General features: G+C 44.5%; 1 protein-coding gene across 3 annotated transcripts in view; it reads left to right on the plus strand.

The window, feature by feature from the left end:
* The first annotated feature begins 17,846 nt into the window (after positions 1–17,846).
* The window catches only part of satb2 (SATB homeobox 2), a 40,875-nt gene continuing 37,893 nt past the window's right edge, over positions 17,847–20,828 (plus strand). For 2 of the 3 annotated variants that reach the window (XM_034574543.1, XM_034574544.1), the window contains exon 1: positions 18,005–18,270. The gene's annotated coding sequence lies outside the window, so the exon portion shown is untranslated. Of the gene's footprint in view, positions 18,271–20,828 lie in introns of all 3 variants that reach the window. The other variant, XM_034574545.1, reaches the window with a different exon arrangement.

The following is a 20,828-nucleotide window of genomic DNA, read 5'->3' on the forward strand; positions in this document are numbered from 1 at the left end:
ACACACACACAACTGTCAGTGAGCTGCATCTCTGAGTCGTCCTCAGGGAACTGACCAGCTCCTACAGTCTGAGACCACTTTCTCACTAATGGACGGACGAGTTAAAGACTGTTTATAAAGACCATGTCTGACATATGAGAGACCCGTCTCTTTGTGGTCATTTTGTGTCTCTCTGCAGTTGTTTTGCATCCTTTGTGTTGTTTTGTGTCTCAATGGTTGTTTTGCATGTGGTCATTTTGTGTCTCTAATGTATTTGTGTCTCTTTTTGGTAATCTTGGATGTTTCTGTTGTTAGTATTTGTGTCTTCATCGTTGTTTTGCATCTTTTGTGTCATTCCTCAGGTTGTGCATGTCTTGGTTGTTGTTATGTCCACCAAGGAGACTGTGTCGTCACTTCCTGTCTGTCATCAGGTTTCATCCAAAAAGTTCTGAATTGATTTCCATGAATCTCTTTTTAGGGGCGGGGCATGACCCCAGGGAGAACCTATTACATTGTGTAATAGATTTGTATAAAAGGGTGGATCCAGGTTTTTTAAAATCCTCTTTAACACGGTGAGACTGGGTTTTGGTCTCGGTGGAGATTTGGAGCCATTTTGTGTCTGTGGGTGTTTTATTGACTTCATGTTTAAGTTTGGGGGCCGACTGGTCCTGTGTCTATTTAAAGAATATATTCAAAGACATGTGGCCCACATCTCCAATTTGATATATTCAAAATAAAGATGTGCTTGTACATTGTTCAGAGACGTCAACATGAGGATCTACGGTCCGATCAGGATCTGTCCCCTCTGAGGTTCAGAGAAGTGAGGACTGTGTGAGTTGTCGAGGGGCACACGAGGGCAGCATTGCCTCTTCCATCACATCCCTCCCTAAATCACTTTTGATTACCCAGAAGCCTCAGCAGAGGTCCATGTACGTGGGAGTGCATGAGCCCGAACGCCTGCACTTGCCAGTTGTTGATGCAGATAAGCACAGGGATCACACTTGACCCTGAGTGTAATGACTGTAAGTGTAGCTGCAGGGTTAAGAGAGGCACAGGCTGGAGGAGGGCTAATTGAGCAATCTGTGTGTGTGTGCGTGTGTATATGCCTGTGTGTGTGTGTGTGTGTGTGTGTGTGTGTGTGTGTGTGTGTGTGTATATGCCCGTGTGTGTGTGTGTTGGCGCCAATGGCTGCTTTGACCTGCTCTGGCTCGGCACTGTGCTCGGTTAATGGAGCCTGACCTGAACAGAGCTCGGCTCCCAGACGACACCAGATCGTCACTCGCTGCCGGAACATGAATCTGTTGCAGTCGTTTCCCACAAGTGACTCAACTTCTGACATCTCAAAAATATAAAACCTTATTTCCCGATGTCTTCTGGGAACCATGACCTCGAAGCCAAGTATTAACGCCTCGGTTATGATTATTACATGAAGTCGTTAAAGTTATATGGGACAGTTTCTAAAAACGAAATTAAAATAGGAGACGGCCTTGAACATTTAACCTTTAACCTTAAAGGTCCAGTGTGTTTCTTTTGGTAGGAATTAAATATAATATTGACAATATTTTCATTGGTGTATAATCACCTGAAACTAATCTTTCTTAGAATGAGCTCTTTATATCTACAACCTCCTCGTCCATGGAGCTGCCATGTTGCTCCAATAAGTTTCTACAGTCGAATAAATACGTCTCAAGACAAAGATGTTCAGTTGATTGGAAATTTAATAACTAGATGTCTCTTAATCTTACACATTGGATATTTAAGTAATAAATCACATCTTCCATAATGTACATTAGAAATCTCATGACAGTTCATTTACAAATGTGTAAAAATGTTGCTCCAAAGATTTATTAGGATAAATTGTTCTTCAAGAGGAAATAATTATTATTTATGTGAATTTATATTTATGTGAAATTCAATATGGAGGCTTTTTACAAGTGCTTACAGCTGTTTACAGCGGTTACAGCTATATTTATTTATGATTTTGCAAAATAAACTCCTACACAGAACAAACAGAAGATAATTTTATCGTTTGGAAAAAGATGAGAACCTGATGAGTCATCTGTTCATCACAGCTGCTGAAGCCGCTGAGAAATTCTTGAAAAGTGATGTTTGTTCCCTGCAGGACGCTGATTGGTTCAGTATCAATCAAAAAGTTATGAGACGGGGCGACAGATTCTCAATCTAGTTTCCTCACAAGGTGAAATCAAGTTGTGTCAAAGACGCTTTTTGCAGCGTAGAAATACAATTCAGATCTTCCAGCATCTTTAACACTGAGAGAACTCTTCTGTAGTAAATTAGAGATCTTTAATCCAGAGACAGGAAACTGGAAATGTCACCATCGTGAATTCCTCAAAAATCTGGGTTGAATTTTACACGAGCGCAGCAAAGATCGACGAGCTGCCTCCTTCCGTTCGAGTCCCTGCAGAGATGCATCGAGGACGAAGTCAACAGACAACAAATGTGTGCGTGGTTATCAACGCTGCTAAGCACCAACACATGCCCAGGCCAGGAAGGACAGCGGGAGGAGGGAGGCGGGTGAGGAGGGGGGGGGGAAGAAAGGACTCTGCCCGAAATAAGAAATGTTGACGGACAAAGCCTACAATTTGTGGGATCTGAGCATAAAGCAAACAAAGGGCAGCTTTTGTAAGGAATAATGCATGTCAGCCGTATCCTTATCCCGCCGCGGCTTTGAACCCTGCTGGGGACGTCCACTGCTCCACTGTGTATGTCGTGTTGCTATATTAAAGCCAGTCACCTCAAAGGGAAAAGCCTCAACTATTCAACAATTGAATGGTGGGGCTCTCATTATGGCCAGTGTGGGCAGGAAAAAGTGGCTTTGGGGGTTTTCAGTTCAGCGACTTAAAGCCCTCCTGTTAGCTGGGACGAGCTGCTGTTTATCCCGATGCCTTTCTGGGGGCTAAACATAGTCGACTGTCATTACGGATCTCTCTCTCTCTCTCCTCTCCTGTCTCTCGCTCGCTCCCCCTGGCCTCCCTCTCGCGAGCATTTATTTATTTCATCATCTAATGACCCGTGTTGTGTTGTCGTTTGAATGGACGGCTCCCACATCCTGAGGAAGAGGAGGGGTGTCTGGAGGGCGAGCGCCGGACAAACGCTGCTGCAGACCACCTATAGGGATGAAAGCCACAATGTCGGCGGGACAGAATTCCAACGTAAAGCTGATGTTGCTGATGTTGCCTGAACATGTATGTGACTTATTAAACACACCCACCCACACAGTTGTCCTGTAGGAGCGCTCCTTAACCCTGACCCTGACCCTGACCCTGACCCAGACCCTGACCCTGACCCTGACCCATCAGTGTCAGGGTCTGGACAGTTGGCCGAGCAGATTCCCTGCAGTTCCAGCCCCACATGAATGGAGCCATATTAGACAAACTGTACGCACAGTATTTGAAAGGATGTAAATATGTATTAGTGGGTGTGGGGGTCAGGGAGGTACATGGCGGCGGGGCCTGGGGGCGAGGTGAAAGCCGTCTTTGTGCTTGGAGCAGAGCCCTCTGGTGGACCCTCCCCTCGGCGCGGGGTTGCCCAGGCCCTGTGGTGGCGGATCACAGTTAATAACTGTGCAGCGGGCTGTCAGAGGCACTTAGCCTGACGCTGGGCAGGCCGGGCCAGGCTGAGCCCGCATACACAGCCGCCTGCGCCTGGACCACAGCACTCAGCCATGACGGAGAAGAGACAGAGAGACACAGGAGACGTGGGGACACTAATGAGACAAAACTATTAGGAATATTAAAGAAAGACATTCACTGTGTGTGGATTCTTAGTTTTCCAGACTGAGCTCAGGTGTCTTCTTCAAGAAAACTGTGACACGGGAGGAGTTCAGACCAAAATCAAGATTCAAAGATAACGTCTTTTGAAAAGTTAGAATAATTCTCACAAGCTCAAATGTCGGTGTGACAGATTGTGGTTTCTGTGATTGTTGAGACACGTGTTAATCCACGGTCTGTGTTTGATGGCAAAACTTAACGAAAACAAATGAATATCTTCCAAAGTTAACATTTATTCCGTGTTTGTCGTGTTTTTAGCAGAATTACACAAAAACTACAGGACAGATTTCCATGAAACATGTTGGTGGGATGTGATATGTGATATATTTCACATTGTGAGAGAGTCTTTCTTGGATCTTGATAAAAAGTCCGACATGTTTAAAGGACTGATGTGAGTGTGTGAAATTTGCTGCAGCTTGATTGAATTTATTTAATGTTTAGTCTTGGAGGAGGTATATGAGCTGAAGAGTGACGTCCCTGTTTGGATTAGATTCAGTTATTATAACACAAAGCATCATGTAATCTCTGGGATCTTTCAGTAAAATGCATTCAGCTTTTATAGCCTCTCTATGGTCACAAATGTAAATGGAAGCATTGTGGCCGCTGCACTAAAAACTACTGTCATCCCAGATTCAGGGACCAGGGAATAACTTGAGTTCATAAACACGACAATATCTGAACTGTGTAACCTCACATGAACGAGAAAACGTCTGATTAAAGAGTCAGTAAAGCTCCTCTTCTTGATATTTACCTTCGCCGAGGTCTTCAGCGTTTGTTTGTTAGTTTGCAGGATTACTCAAAAAACTACTGATGTGATTTCCATGAAACTTTGAGGAGAGTTGGAGCTCGACCCAAGGAACTAAGAAAATATGAAGCCGATCTGTATATGTGGACGGATCCAGCAATTTGTTTTCACTTTCATTAACAGGGCGTCAACGTGCGCTTCTAGTTTTTAGTGTGAAACTCCCTCGTTGTTCTTCGATCAGTTCACTGAGGTTCAATTAGATCGTCTGTGGAAACACGAGCAGAGAATTCGGTGCTGAACATATTTTAGTTTACTTTAATATTTTACAGCTTTGGTTGGATTTCATGGATTTCTTTCCTCGTTACGTAATTACCTTTGCGTGGATATTTCGAACAATATTCAAATAAATATTTTAATGCTCATATAAACAGTGTCTTTTAACAAATGAGGAGGGAACGTGTGGCCCTAAAGTTTTAAAGAGGCCTCCAGTGAGTCCGATGTGTTTCAGAGGGACGTCTCTGATCATCAGCACCACACAGACGTTATCTGACCTCCACTAACTCTTATCTGGTCCCAGCTCGTAAAAGCTCGTTCTCCAAACGACGACCATCCCGGAGGAGTCGACCAATGAAGCCTCGTCTGATCCGGACTGAGGTTTTATTCCCGTGCCAAACAACACTTGTGGACAAACTGCTCTGTCTGCCGGTGAACTCCAAAGTCCAGCTCATCCCTGCGCAGGAGATTAGATAACCTGGTTTTAAAGGCAGGACGGTGTTTGCTCAGTGACTCGTCTCAGCACTAATAGCATCTGATCTAATGTGAGATTGCAGGCTGCTTTGTTGACAGTGCAGACAGACACAGCGTCATGGCGATGGCCAAACAACACAGGGAAACAAAGCAGGGCTGAGCTTTAATATCTGTGTTTACTGGAGGAATATCAGCGGCTTTGCCTCAAACCGGCAGCAATAAATATCATATGTTGCCTTAATTGCAGTCGTTGTATTGACTGTATCTCCCACGAAAGGCTCATAGAGACGAGGCTAATGTGAGTTGCTCTTAATCTATTTGGGTTCATTCATTCATTCATTGCACACAGAGTTTGTAATTACAACCAATATAATCACACACAGAGATGAAGCTTCTGCACAATTCATTCTGACAATTTAAACAAAAATAAAAAACTGACCTGACACCAGGAGATTAACGTTTGAATGAGTCTGTTGAAATCGATCCAAAGTGAAAACAATTATATTTAGAACATTCAATATTTTTGCAGCAGGAAGTCGAGGCCTCCGTCTTCTACCTCATCATCAGCTGTAGGTGAAGTTTGGTTGTGTGTGTAGAATGTGTGGTTCCTCTTTATTTACCGTCTACGGTGCCGGCTGCTGGAGGTAGCTTCATATTTACAGCTCAAAAAGCAGAATCAGTCTCACGAGTCTCGGGAATCAGGTGTTTTCTTTAAAGAGCAGCGTTAATTTGGTGTCGTTATATAAATGTAACTCTAATATTCACCTTTATTTAAACAGGTTAGTGCAGCTCGTGGTTGTTCAGAGACGCTTTGAAACCTTTCTGGTGCAAAGAGCCGTCGTCTGTGGGTGAAAACAAGATTGATGACAGCAGCGGGAGCAAAACCAAAACCCAGACTGGTGAAGTTGTGGTGAGTAAAACCAAAATACTGAGCTGAACGACGCCTTAAAGAAAAAAATGTCCTCGGAGCCGAGGGGAAATGCAGAGTCGGGCGATAATTCTCTGTAGGTCGGCCGCTGCTAGCAAAGCTTTTCACATACGAGCGGTTACGTGATCCATTGTTGATCCGATGGAATATTGATTGCAGCCGCTTCGAGTTAAATGACTTTTCGTTGGCGACGTGAGTTTGAAACATGACTCAAAGTTTACCTGCTCGCTGCAGCGCGAGCGAGGGAGGGAGAGAGGCTCTGCTGCCGGCGTCTGGCGCTCTGTTTAAATCATCACTTCCTGTTCTCAAGCCCCATGTCTGCTTATCCATCATTTCATAAGTGTGTGTGTGTGTGTGTTTGCTCGGGGTCCTATTGCACCTACACCAGCCTCCCTTGGGTGGTGGCGGCGGCGGCGGTGAAAACAGGGGCTGCTCCTTCAAGACACCCCTCAAATTATGGCCTAATCAGTTAGCAGGAGCAGACAGACAGAGGGAGGGACGGACAGACGGACCACCAGGCCCTCAGCAGCCTCATAACACCCCCCCCCCCCCCTCCTCCTCCCTCAGTCCACACAGCTCTGACCTTGTCCCTGTGAAGACCCCCGCTCCCTCCTCTCACTGAGATAAAACAGGTCCGGCTTCGGTTTAAGAAAAGTGTCGGCTGTTCCCGTCCCTCACTTTCCCTCTTGTCTAGTCTACTTGGCCTTTTCACCTCTCTTACACACATACAGACGCATGTAAGAAGCGTACAGTACTGTGAGTGTAGTAGTACTACAAGGCTGTGACGTATACCCCCCCCCCCCCCCCCCCCCAGCAAGTACTGGTCTTAATGGGTTCAGTATTTTTTTACGTAATCCTGCTGATGAATAACCAACCAGACGCAGGTGAAGGAAACAACAGCCAAACAGCTGCCGTCCTGTTTGTCTCTTTTAATATTTACTGGGTTTGGTTTTATTATTCTCTGCATGAATCATTTTGCCAGCACCAGCTCCAAGAAGTACTGAAGTCCTACTCAACAATCTCTCGGTAATAAAAGGGAAAAATATCACCGTGAGAAATAAGACAATGCAGTGATATCACTTTGGCACCTCAGCAAGTATCTGGCTTAACCCTGCGTCTCACACACACACACACACACACACACACACACACACACACACACACACACACACACACACACGCACACACACACACACACACACGCACACACACACAAACACTTGGATCTGCAGCACTAATGTGATGCTTTGTCAACTAAATCATTGCAACTCTACCCGGTTAATCAACGACACATGGCAGGTTCTGGCAATGTCAGACCTTCACTGACTCCATCCCACCATCCCCTCATCTGCCATGTCTTTCTCATTCCTCTGTTACACACACACACACACACACACACACACACACACACACACACACACACACACACACAATGTGCTAAACCAGACCACTCGCCATACACACTAATGCTTCTGTTCCCTCTGAGCAGCTCCATCAGTCATGTTCACCTCGCTTAGGATTCCCATTTGTTTTCATTTCCCAGCAACACACACACAAACACACACAAACACACACAAACACACACAAACACATGCTCAAGTATCTGCCTGTGTATGTGTGCACATATTTCTGCACAGACGCAGATATAAACTCGTGCGTGCTTCTCCTAAGATTCACCTGAACCAACAAAACTCTAAGTCTGTCGTGTGCACAGACAAAAAACAACCACATGATGGGATGCATCAGTAAAATGGTGGATAAACATTGGGCAGGATTGAGATGGAGGAGAGCGTTTTATAACCAACGTTATTTATACGACACTTTTACTTAAAGGTTCAGTGTGTAGAATGTAGTGACCTCTAGTGGTGAAGTGTCACGTTGCAGCTGAACACCCCCCCCCCCCCCCCCCCCTTCCAAACATGACAGAGAACCTGTGGTAGCTTCAGTCGTCATAAAAACTCAAAAGGTTTAGTTTGTCCAGTTTGGGCTACTGTAAAAAACATGGCCGCCTCCGTAGAGAGGACCCGATCCTGATGTAAATATAAAGTATTTAAATATAAAGTATTAGAATATAAAGTATTAGAATATAAAGGGCCCATTCTAGGGTAAATAAAACTATGCTTCCTGAGCTTTTAAAACTCTGGACTTTAACTAACGACTGACGAAGAGGATGTGCCCTCTTCTTCTTCTTCTTCTTCCTCTCCCTCCCTCTTTTGTCTCTCCATCGTGTCCGGCGCTCCGTCCCTCCGTCCCTCCGTCCCTCCAACATGTTCTGTGTTAGTGGGTCTTTGTGGAGTGTTTGAAGTATGAGAATCAGGGAGGTGGGTGGGCAGCCGACCACCATCCTCAGAGGAGACCTGTGACGCACACAGAACTATCCTCTGACTCCATTAGCATACCTCCGCTGGCTCAGACACACTCGGCCTCCGCAGGCCTCTTCTGTGGCTGCTATTATATCTGTGAGGAGGCTGCACCACAGTATCTGGAGGGGTAAAGGCCTGTCCGTTAAAATATATTCTCCTGCTGACTGACAGCCGGACGCAACCACACATATTCATTCCCTCCGCTGGGGGAGATCCGTGTGTACATCTGCGTTTGTTTATCGGTTTCAGAACGTTTTTACTCCCTAATATCAGTAGCCCCAAAAAACTCGTAGTATGATCCTAAATGTAAAGGTTTTTTATGTCTTTCTATCTCCAGCCTCAGGTTTGAAAAGCAGCTTTTTATTTGGACTGAGACAGTTTCTCCACGACGAGTCAACTGAACTTCATCTGTGTAGTTTTCTTTCCTTCGCCAAAGAGAATATTCTGCGTTTGTTTGTTATTTATCGATCTCAGAAATGTTTCACTCGCACTATTGGACAAACAAAGGTTGATATGAGGATGATGTGATATCCAGATTTGAATCCTCATAGATCAGGTCCAAGGAATGTTGGATCCTACTCACTTGCTTCATTCTTGCTTCCTTAATGTTTGAATTAAAGCAGTTTTTCCGCCAAGGAGAAGATGTTTTCACCGCTGTCAGTTTGTATGTTTGATTTTAAGGAGGATTATGTAGAAACTGCTGTTCGGATTATAATGAAACTTGATGGATGTTGTGTGGATCAGCGAAGAACTCGTTAAGTTTTGGTGTGTTTCACTTTCTGTAACATTGTGAACTTTGGACATTTTCAACAATTTCCTTGATTTATTGCCCTGATGAATCTGTGTTTTTCTCCTTTATTAAATATAAATCTTTGGAGCCACAGTTTGTTCAAACCTACGATGAACTGACTCTTCAGGTATGTTGACTTTCTTCTTGGCTTCATTCTCCTCATTAACCTCCTAAACTCTGCTGCAGCAGCCGACACGAGCCGGACACGGAGAAGACGAAGACGTCAACTTGGAAACACGAGGAGATTCCAGATCTTCTGGTGATGAGGGCCGACACCGGTGTGGATGAGCTGTAAACAACAACACTGATCTTTCCACAGCAGAATGAATACGTCATGTCCTGCCCACGAGGCTCCGCCCCTCGCCTGGATGTTCCCCACGTTTTCCTGTCCGGGCCAAACTCTCTGGACATTTCCACGACTGAAAACAGCTTAAGTTTCAATCGGAGTCTCCTGGGATTCATCCTCTGACTCATGATGGATAGTTCGTCTTTTTTTAAAGCAGCAGAACCAGAGATATCATCTTTTTATATTCCACACATTCTGCCCCCCCCCCCCCTCCCCTCCTCTGGAGACACAGAAAGCTTTGCACAACTTCTCTCTCACCTGTCTACTCACTTTGACCTGGTGTATAAAATCAGCTCCTGCTCAGTTTTCTGCCAAATATTAAAAGACGTCAAAAATGAACGTGCAACCCCCAAAAAACAAACCTTAAAGCTCAAACAGTCAATGTCAGTTTGAATCCCTGAAGCAGTAAACGCTCCGAGCTCCACAGTAACACGCGTGTCCACCTCCCTGCACGCCTGTTCCCCTGCACATTAGAGGATGAAGCGAGCGGCGGTGGCGTGGGGCCGCTCGGGCTTCTGTCCTCCCTGCAGCGAGGATATAACATTTCACCAGTTTAGATTAGTTCACTCAGAGCCCATCAACACATGTGGAAGTGACCCTCAGACGCCTCGCAGGCCGGTGACCGAGCCCCGTCTGCCAGCGCGCACGTGTGTGTGTGTGTGTGTGTGTGTGTGTGTGTGTGTGTGTGTGTGTGTGTGTGTGTGTGTGTGTGTGTGTGTGTGTGTGTGTGTGTCAGAGGAAGTGCACGGACCAGCTGATGCAGTGTGTGCTATGTTAACCCGTCCAAGGGCAGCAAAGCAATAACAAACACAAGATCACAGCAGTGAGGTGACCTCTGACCCCGCAGCCTCCACACGGCCCGGCCAGATCGTTAGTGCTCTGACAGCGACACACACACACACACACACACACACACACACACACACACACACACACACACACACACACAACATGGGTGTCCCTCAATGCATGTTTTCAATCATTGACTCTCTTTGGACCAATCAAAGGGATTTACTCTGGGAGACAAAAGCTTCCTCATTGGTGTCTGACAGTAAATGATTGACATCTACTCTGAATGCATATGACTCCGCCCACCTAGGGTGGGGTGGGGGGGGGGGGCTGCAAAGTGAAACCATGCACTATATCCCTGCACCCTTGTTTACCCACAAGGCCGTCGGCTCGTCCGTGTCCCGGTTGTGGGGGTTGAGATGTTTGAGGAAATCTGTGACGCCGCCGCCGACCGTGGACGACACGTGTCCAGGAAACCTCCGGGGACATTCAGGCTTCACGGTAGGATTCATGTAGATGTGTGTGTGTCCGTCTCGTCCTGGTTCTCGTGCACCGCTACTTTACCGTTTCCTCAGCATCACCTGTGACCTTCATAGAAAACACAGAGGCTCTCTCTCTTTCTCCTCACCCCCTCGTCCACCTCCTACTCGCTCCACTTTCAAACCGTATCAGTTTCCATCTCCTCCAAACGTCAGCCTGCTCCTGACAGGAGCTGCAACAGGCTCTGGTTATTAGTGCAGACAGCCTGACGTGGGGAGTGTTTGCCAAGGTGACTGTGTCAGGGAGGTGAGCAGGAGTGGAACCGAGTTGATTTCTGGAGACGTTGTGGTGTGTCACTGAGCGATCCGAGAGGCTCTGAGGAGAGCGTCCGGCCCGTGAGGCGACTGAAGAGGAAAGAGTTCATGCTCTAAACAGTCAGCTGGCAGGGGGAGAGAGAGTCAGTGAGCTGCAGGAGGAACTGACCCCGTTTGTCTGTGAGAGAAACTGTGGAGTTTCTTCACAGGTTTCACAGGTAGTGGGTTGTGAGGCCCCCGCAGCTCGGCTCGGCTCGGCTCGGCTCAGCGTCTGGCACAGGCTCCCTGTTGGAAGACAATCCCCCTGGCAGGTCAAGTAAACCCTGGCCCCCAAACGCTGAACACACTTTCCAAACCTCATTACCCAGACCTCCGCTGGTTTGTTGCTCCCCCATCACATTCTCCCGGCCTCCCCCCCCCCCCCCCCCCCCCCCCACTCCGTCTCTCTCTCCAATTCTTCTCCAATGAGAATTGAATTTCTCTTTCTTGTTTTTTTCCCAAGTGTTTACGTTATCATTTGTAAATCTTGCCGGGGCCGGGCCCGTGAGCACAAGAGGAGAACTCATACACAGTTTAATGAAGTATTTACAGATAATTCCAACTGTCAAATACTTGTGCCCGATGACATAGTGCAGAGTGCTGACGCTCACAACCGCCTCCCTCGGCCTCAGCCCCTCGTTAAGCAGGCGGGTTTGATTTCAGGTAAGAACTCATTGAGGGAGAAGGAGGAAACCGAGCGGGCAGGGGCCGAGGGCCACGGGTTTCACCAGCAGGGAAAGCAATCGAGTGGGTCGTCCACGTCAGGGTTCAGACGTGGACGAGCGGAGAGCCGCAGGAGGACGTCTCGGCTGCTGAGACACAGTTTGCTCACAGAACGACACTCACACAGTTTGTTTTAGACTCGACTCACATTCCGGAACATTCGTGTCACAAATCAGATTCTGGAGTGATTATTCTCTCCTTCTCTGCTCAGTGAATCAATCAGAACAAGCAGGAAAACGGGATTAAATGTGACAAAGTGGAGCAACTTTCTACTTAACTACCACTGATCAAGTGTTTTATATCAGTTTTAATCCAATCAGAACAAACGTGGGGGTTGCCAGGTTGTGGAAAACTCCTCTAGGTCAGTGTTTTATTCTCTCAACTTTGAAATAATGGAATAAACATGTTTTTAATCATCAGTACAAGTTTAAATAAGTTTTACATGTTTTTAAATTGATGGGTTTTGTTCCACATCTCTTTTCCTCAAGATCCAATTAGTCAGGGATGATTGACAACCTGGCAACCAATAACTTTTCCTACCAGTACTACTCCAACAACAACTCCTACTACTACTACTATACTACACATACTATAAATACTACTACTACTACTATTAATAATAATAATAATAATGGCTTCTGAATAAATTTAAGTGAATAATTTATTATCTCATAATAAAGACTTTAGACTGCAAAGAACTTTTAAATTGTGTCTTTTTATATGATGGTAAATTAAAAAAATTTAAAGATTAACATTTGACACACAAGATAAATTCATACATTTGGTTGAGGAATAACCTTGAGACTTTAATATATATTGATATATTTATATTTTTCAAGAATATAGCTTTAATTAATTGTTGATGGGTACCAATCCCTTTTCATAATAAATAAAATATGACAGGTTTAAATTGGCACAAATACCAATTATACATACATTATTATAAAATGATTATGTGTATTATTACATGTAATCTTTATTGAATCAGTCGCCCTGAGGCCTGACGACGTGAGAGTGTTTCCTCGGCTGTTCCAGAGTCAGAAGTGAGTCGTGGTGAGAAATGGTGAGAAGCAGAAATAATGGATCAGAGTCGTGACCTCTGCATGGAAGCAATTTGGAAAAAAGGTCCTGAACGTGCGGCGCTAAAAGTCACATGGATCCTGCAGGGAAACGAGATACATCCTCTCAAAACAAGCCATTTGCTCTTTAGCGTTGGAGACGAATTCACATCATATTCATAAGATCAGAGCAGAAGTCACATCTTCACTTCAACGGAATGAAAACTGCTGCTGAAATAAAGAAACGTGCCAACGTCCAGGTTTTCATTTTTCATTTTTCTTTTTTTTCCTTCTTCTCACCGCAATCAGGCCAACGACAAACACTGTGGAAAGAGGTGTTCTGCTGAAATATGTATTTATTTTGACTCTAGTTTTGTGGACTCGTCTGTTTCGTGTCACGCGCCTGTTGTTCGTTTCCCGTTCGTTACTTTCGATTCCAATTACAGCTGATTCTGAACATGAAGCGTTAATCTAGCGGAAAAACGCAGGAATTAAAAAACGTTTGTCCCAGTCAGGAGCGAGTAACCCGGAATAATAATAATAATAATAATAATAATAATAATAATAATAATAATAATAATAATGTGGGCAATTTCCATTTTTTAAGATTATTTCTAGCCTATTACTATTATTATCACTACTGTTATTACTATTATTACTTTATCTTGTTTTAACTTTGTAACTTTGTTTTGAAAAGTGCTGTATAAATAAAGTTAAAGAAATTACTATTATAATTATTATTGGTTGGAGAATCAAATTATTCGGTGGGATTTTATTGATTTTTAATCAGGCTAATAATTCTACAATAGGCAACTAGTATAATTCTATAAGTCTAAGTTTAGTGACATTTCTGTTATTTATGACAAATGTTTATTGTGCATCTGAGTTTCCAGGTTTTTATGATTTCATTTCACGTGTTTTGGTCTCGACTCACTTTACGTTACATTTTGTCTTTTCAGGTTATTTCCAGTTCAAACTCAGTCACATGAATAAATGATGTTTGTGTGTGAGAGGAAAGTGAAACCAGCAGAAACGAGCTGAGATCAATCAATAAGTTCCTCTCTTTCTATGCATCATGTTTATAAAATAAGAGATGATAGAGAAGATATTATAACTCATATTAAAACATTCATAATTCACTTTAAAACACTTTTTCACATGGCAATATCATAAAATAGTGTTTTCCTGTATGTGAGCTGCACCTATTATATGTATTTATATTTCTAACAGATAAAAATTAGTTTTATTTGTATAAACTTGCAGCTGAAGTTCAGCCTCAGGACGATTTGACATCAGATCCACTCTGCGGGAGAAACATTTAAATAAAACTGAATCTAATCCAGCGAGTTTATTAATAAAACTTTGACAAAACTCTTTATGTGTTTAATGAAAAGAGTTTGTTTCTTGGCCTCGTCTTTGGTTTTCTGTGTCTTCACCACACAGCCGCGCTGTTTGCACACACACACACACACACACACACACACACACACACACACACACACACACACACACACACACACACACACACACACACACACCATGAGACTACCATCCAAACACCAACATGATTTTTTATTATCCAGTGAATCTGAGTTATATGAATTAAATTAATATTCTTTTATTAAAAAGTGAGCACATTTAGTTGAGTTCACTTTCACTTCGTGTCCCAAACAAACCAACTCTTGTTATTTACTCGTGTTTCCTGTGTTCCTGCCTGATCCAGGCCAGACGCGTGTGATTGTGCTGACTTGTTGAATATGAAATGAGTTTTGTGCCGGAGGTCTGTTCTGTTTAAAATCACAACATCACTCTCTATAAATGACTCTGCTCCCTGGATGTGAGATAAATAAAAGCACGTTATTCTTTCCCTTTCTTTCTTTCTTTCTTTCTCTGGAAAGGTGGGGGTGGGAGGTAGGTGGTGGTCAGAGGGGGTGATCAGGAACACACACACACACACACACACACACACACACACACACACACACACACACACACACACACACACACACACACACCATGTTTTACACGGGCTTTGAGGGCACCGTCCTCTGAATTTGTTTTCCATCGGGGTTATTTCAGGGATCAATATTTCATCCTCCTCGCTGCGTCTCGGAGACTTTTACGCATGTTTGGTCTCGTTCCAAGATTCCCAGTTCCCCAAGAAATGGAAAAGAGACGGAGGGAGCGAGCTGTGTGTGAGTGATGCAGCGGAGAAGATCCGCAGGCTAACGCTTCCCTGTCAGGCTTCAATAATTCACGACGCCTGCCGCCGCCGCATGACTCCAGCAGGACGCGGCACGATGCGTAAAGAAGACGTTTCTGTGGATAAACGCGACATCACCTCCCAAATAAATAAGAATTTAACTCGACAAAACGAGGCTGGAGTTTATTTATTTTTCTCCTAATGTGGGAGAAACGTTTTAAATATTTAAACATGAATTTATTATTCATATTTATTTATTTTCTTGATGATTCTAGTTGTTGGGCTGTGCGCAGACCTCAGATCTGCAGCCACGACTCTTCTCCGCCATAACAACCAAAGAGATTAAATATTTAATCCAAAAGAACCTTTCCTTGACTACACATGGATTTAGCAGAAATACATAAAAATGTAAGCTCACGCATGATTCTCCTCTCACCGTCACACGTTTGAAGAACAAGGCAACTTGACTACAAAACGAAATATGTGTGTGAATCCAGCAGGAGAAGTTTATCAAGTCCCCAGGACTCCAGTTAATTCACAGATAATTGTTTATAATGGGTGAAATGAATTTAAAGAAAGTTTGGAGCTTGACGCTGTGGATGTAAGAGGCTGAGAAATAAAAACCTTTAAATGGATTTTAACGAGTCTGTCACGACGGAAGGAAAATAAAGTGCAAGAGAGACATTAAACCTCAGAGTTCAATTTAACACATTCAGCGTTTTTAGAAAATCTCCAACGATATCTGTCCGTTTAACTCATCACGAAGAAGACACCACAACAGCCTCATCTTCATCATCTTCATCATCACCTTTAATCACGTCTGGTGATATTGACGCACTGACTCTCACTGGAGCTCCAGGTGTCAGTGAAACACGTGTTTGTTCCACAGTGACATTTAATTCCAGTGTCAGTGATGAAGATGAGAATAACGTTATGAATGTGGAGAAGTGATGAAGAGTCAGTCCTCGTGAATCCGCAGCGCGTCTCTCTCCGAACTGTTTTCTGTTCCGGCCTCAGCTGAACGTTTACATCTCGGTGAAGGTTAATTTATCTTTAACTTTAATTCTCGCACATCATTTAAAAATAAATCTACCTGCTATTGCTCAAAAAGACCAAACTCCCAGAGAGTAATAACATCAGGCCTCGCTTCTTTTTCCTGGAAGGCTTTTACGCGCACACGGCTCCATCCATGGCGCGGGTCACGGTGGCGCCTCATCCAGAGGCCACGGGAGCGAGCAGTAATCCATCCGGTTCCTCTCACACAAACCAGCACGAGGCTCCGGGAACACTGCGCACTAACACACACTTGGACGCACTTTACGCACGATGACAGTGTCGCACATGTTGCAAACCTGTGGCTTCGTGTTGCTCAATTCAGCTGCAGGGTTGCGCATGCTCGTGTTAAAATGTGGATGAAGTAGGTCTCGTGCCACAGCTGCATCAGTGGGAATCTCAGCCTCTGGAATTCAGAGCATTCATAAGGTTCATTATAACTGTTCCTAGTTTTGTCTGGACTCCATTTTTTAAATATTAACAACAAGCAGAAACCACTTTTTAAAAGATAAATAAACCTTTAACAACCAAAGCACCAGAGAGGAAGAAAACGATGAAGGAAAAATAACCAGATTCTTGCACTTGACATTTTCAATTCAAATGTTATCGTGCGTCCAGAAATCACTTCGCATTTGAGCCTCGGTGGCTTCCTTACCCCGCAGCCACCACGCGGTGACATCTGTCTATCAAGTGGCGGGTTTATCATTAACTGGGATCCCACAGCGACGCGGGGCATCTCGGGAGAGGAACACACGCACGGGGACTTATTATTAGGCTACTTATTAACACGCATCAGCGCGTGGACTTCAACTTGTGCGTATTATCTGTGGGATGGTTCTGACATGTCTGAGGATTAGAGGGAAGCTGCAGCGCTGATAGCGCGGCGATAACTTGTGGAATTATCTATTAACAGAAGAGAAATTCTTCTATGTCAAAGTCTCCTGAAGACGAGGAGAAGATTCCCTCAGAGATCATCTAGATGTTTATTACGCAGCTGCTTGTGCCGCAGGGGAAACCTCGTTTCCTCGGAACCAAGTCATCCACGGTTCGTGCGTAAAAGTGATTATTTGGGTATATAAATTAGAAATAAAGTTTTCCTGGACACTTTAATATCATTTCTATTTGTCCTATAAGTGAGATCCGTCCCACAAAAGGCTTTCAGATGAGTTTACCGACGCCCCCTCTCCCTCCTCTCCTCCCTCCCTCCCTCTCTTTGTCTCTCCTCCCTTCTCTCCTCCCTCTATCAGTCAGTGCGCCCGTTGGCACAGGAGAGATTGAAAGTGACACACGCACACTGGTGATTAGAAGCTGCTCCTCTGCGCCGATCACATCCCGCTGGTACCGTGACTCGGACGCCGGTGTTTTTTAGCTTTGTGTTTGTTTGTGTGTGCTTCTCCTTCGGCTGCTGCCGCGTCGTCCTTTGCGCTGTTTTCTCTCTCGGGCGATGAGCTGCGAGGAGCGAGGACCTCAGAGCTGCGAGCGGCGGACGGACGCGTGAAGAGAAGACGAGGGAACAAGTCCAGATTCCGTTAAATCATCAAGTTTGACTCGTCAGAAGAATCCAGGACAAACTGCTGCTGTTGTCAAAGTCTCTCTCTCTCCCTCTCCCTCTCTCTCTCTCCCTGTGCCACCACTTCCCCTCAGACGCGCGCATCCTGCGTCCAGTGTCCGAGCATCTCGCCTCATCCTCTCCGCAGCTTTACGCGCAGTCAGTCACGCACCAACAAAAAACTTTACCTCGTCGCGTCTCCGTGGATCTCGGGTCCGACTCGGAGTCCAGATTCGGCCGCGGACAGAACCCGCGTCAATCCGCCGCCGTGTGTCCGGGAGCCGCAGCTCAGCTCCAGCCCTGGATTCAATACTGCTGATCAATGGACAGAGCCTCCTCAGCGGCCAGCAGCGCTACCGACACGCCGTAAACAGTGAGTGTACACACACACACACACAGAGACACACACACACACACACACACACACACACACACACACACACACACACACACACACACACACACGCACACACACCATTATCAAGTTCATACAAATTCTAATTAATCAATTAATAAAGAGACAGTGATCAACTACCAACCTAATGTATAGATTATTTTCAATTTAACCAATTGAATTAATTACCTATAGGCTAAACAGTTATTATTATTATGTATCAATGAAGAGTCTGATAAAATGTAAACGACTATTTACTACTGTAATTATTTCTATAGAATTAAATTAAAATGAAATAGATTTCTGCAACAAAACCTGAAGTTAAAGATGTGAAAGTTTTTAACAACACACACATATTTACCTGTAATATTCACAAAACCCAAACCCGTGATCAGGTTCAGTTTCTTGTGTCCTGAACAATATAATTTATTTCCTTCACTATTAATATTATTTACGAGATATTAGTTGCATTTTAAATATTGCACAAAGGGAAGATACGTAAATAAAGTCGTTAGTAGTAAGTTACTATAAAGAATTAAGTCCGTAAAAGTCTCAAAGTTAAATATTGTTTTTGATTTATTTATTATTATCATTGGCAAATCAGCACATGGTCAGAAAACCTGCAGGTTTTGTGCAAAGGTGCGTTTGTATTAAATCATATTTTAATAGAACGAGTCTTAAAACGCGTCATAACATCACCTCAGTGTTTCTGCCTTTTTAATTTAGTTTTCTAAATAATAATAATAATAATAATGATGAGTAGCAGTTACTAACACGTGCAGAAGTGAATTAACTGCATCTTCTCCTCAAACTGCACCTTCTCCAGTAGACGATGAATAAAACATGGCGGGGGAGCAGAAAGCTGCAGAACACGGTGCAAGCTGCTACACGGGCCTCTAACCTCTGAGACACTCCGAGAAGCGGCACTGCACAGATACCTGCACCGTGCACGGACACACACACACACACACACGCGCACGCACATGCAGACACACGGTGACAGAGCTGCAGGTTGGATCAGGGACTTTCAGACAAGGGGCCTCTGCTGTTGATGTGCAATCACAAGAAACTGAAGCCAAATGCGTTTGGCTGCAAACGGGAAACAGTCCGTGCGCAGAGCCTCGTGTCAGGAGCAGCCACCGGGCACCGGAGATTTGATTTTAAAGAAATCAAACCTTTACCATACAATTTGTTTTAGAATTCACTGTGAATTTAAATGGAATAAATACAAAGTTTAAATTGATCTAATGCACAGATCAGAATGTGGATTTTTAACTCATTTAAACGTCTGATTCTTTACATGAAATCCAGACTCGGACCTTTAATAAACACACACCTCACCCGCTCAGCTTCATCTGCTGCAACAGACCCGCCTTTCCTCGTGTAACCGAACCTGTGAGAAGGAACCAGCTCCCGCTCCCGTCCCCGTCGTGTCCCCTGCGGGTTCCTCACCTGAGCAGGTGGACGCGAGGCTGCAGCTTCAGACTCACTCCGACGGCTCGAGGACATTTAGTCCCTCACCGGCAGAGAACTGAAGGAATGAGCATTGGGCCTAATGGATGAACGAATTAATTATAAAGTAACGACGGCATCAGACAAAATAAAATCTTTTTCCACACATGAATAAAAAAACAACATAGAAAAATAAATAATAAAACTATATATATATATATAAATGAAAATATAAATATATGTGAGAGGAAAAACGAACTGGTTTCAGTTGATGCTTTTCTGGCCTGTTTGTCCTTTTCAAGTTTGCTCATGTTGACAAAAAAAATTGGCCGCGCAAAGTCTGACGGGACGTGAAAGGGGGTGATGTGTGTGTGTGTGTGTGTGTGTGTGTGTGTGTGTGTGTGTGTGTGTGTGTGTGTGTGTGTGTGTGTGTGTGTGTGTGTCTGTGTGTGTTAGGTTTGAAAATAGTGGGAAACCTCAGATTTTCTTTGGCTTCCACTGAGTTTTTTCTTTATTCTGCAGCAGATTTGAAGCAGTGATGTTGATGCGCCACAAATTATTCATGGTTTGCAATGCCATGCACATTATGATCTCCTATATTCTTTAAGCTTGACTTTCTGCAGCAGACACAAATATTAGTTCGAGTCCTCGTTCCTGCAGCTTTGTATTCTATTAATAATCTGAACGTTCCATCTCAACGTAAACCGTCCATATCTCAGAGAGCCTCCTCGCTCCACGCTCTCCGCTGCCTTCCTGTGTGAACCCCAGTTATCTGCTCGTATGTAACGTGGGTGTGTCGGCACGATTGAAGTGCAGATAAGATAGTGGCGAGGCCCAGTGGGCAGAGAGAGGAGCTGGTGAGGCTCCTCTGCACATCTCTGCAGCGTCCACTCACCTCTGGATAAATCCATGTTTCAACTGAGTCAACTGAACCCCTCCACCCCAACACACACACACACACACACACCCCTAAGAACCCCAGTTTATTCCCACTGTGGTGAGGCTGCTGAGCTGTGGTGCACTGGTTTGGACTCGGCGAGGAGTCGAACCTCACGCCGCTCTGTGCACGTCGGTGCAGGGGTGGA

The sequence above is a fragment of the Hippoglossus hippoglossus genome, chromosome 21 (genome assembly GCF_009819705.1).
Source record: "Hippoglossus hippoglossus isolate fHipHip1 chromosome 21, fHipHip1.pri, whole genome shotgun sequence".
NCBI classification, from domain to species: Eukaryota; Metazoa; Chordata; class Actinopteri; order Pleuronectiformes; family Pleuronectidae; genus Hippoglossus; species Hippoglossus hippoglossus.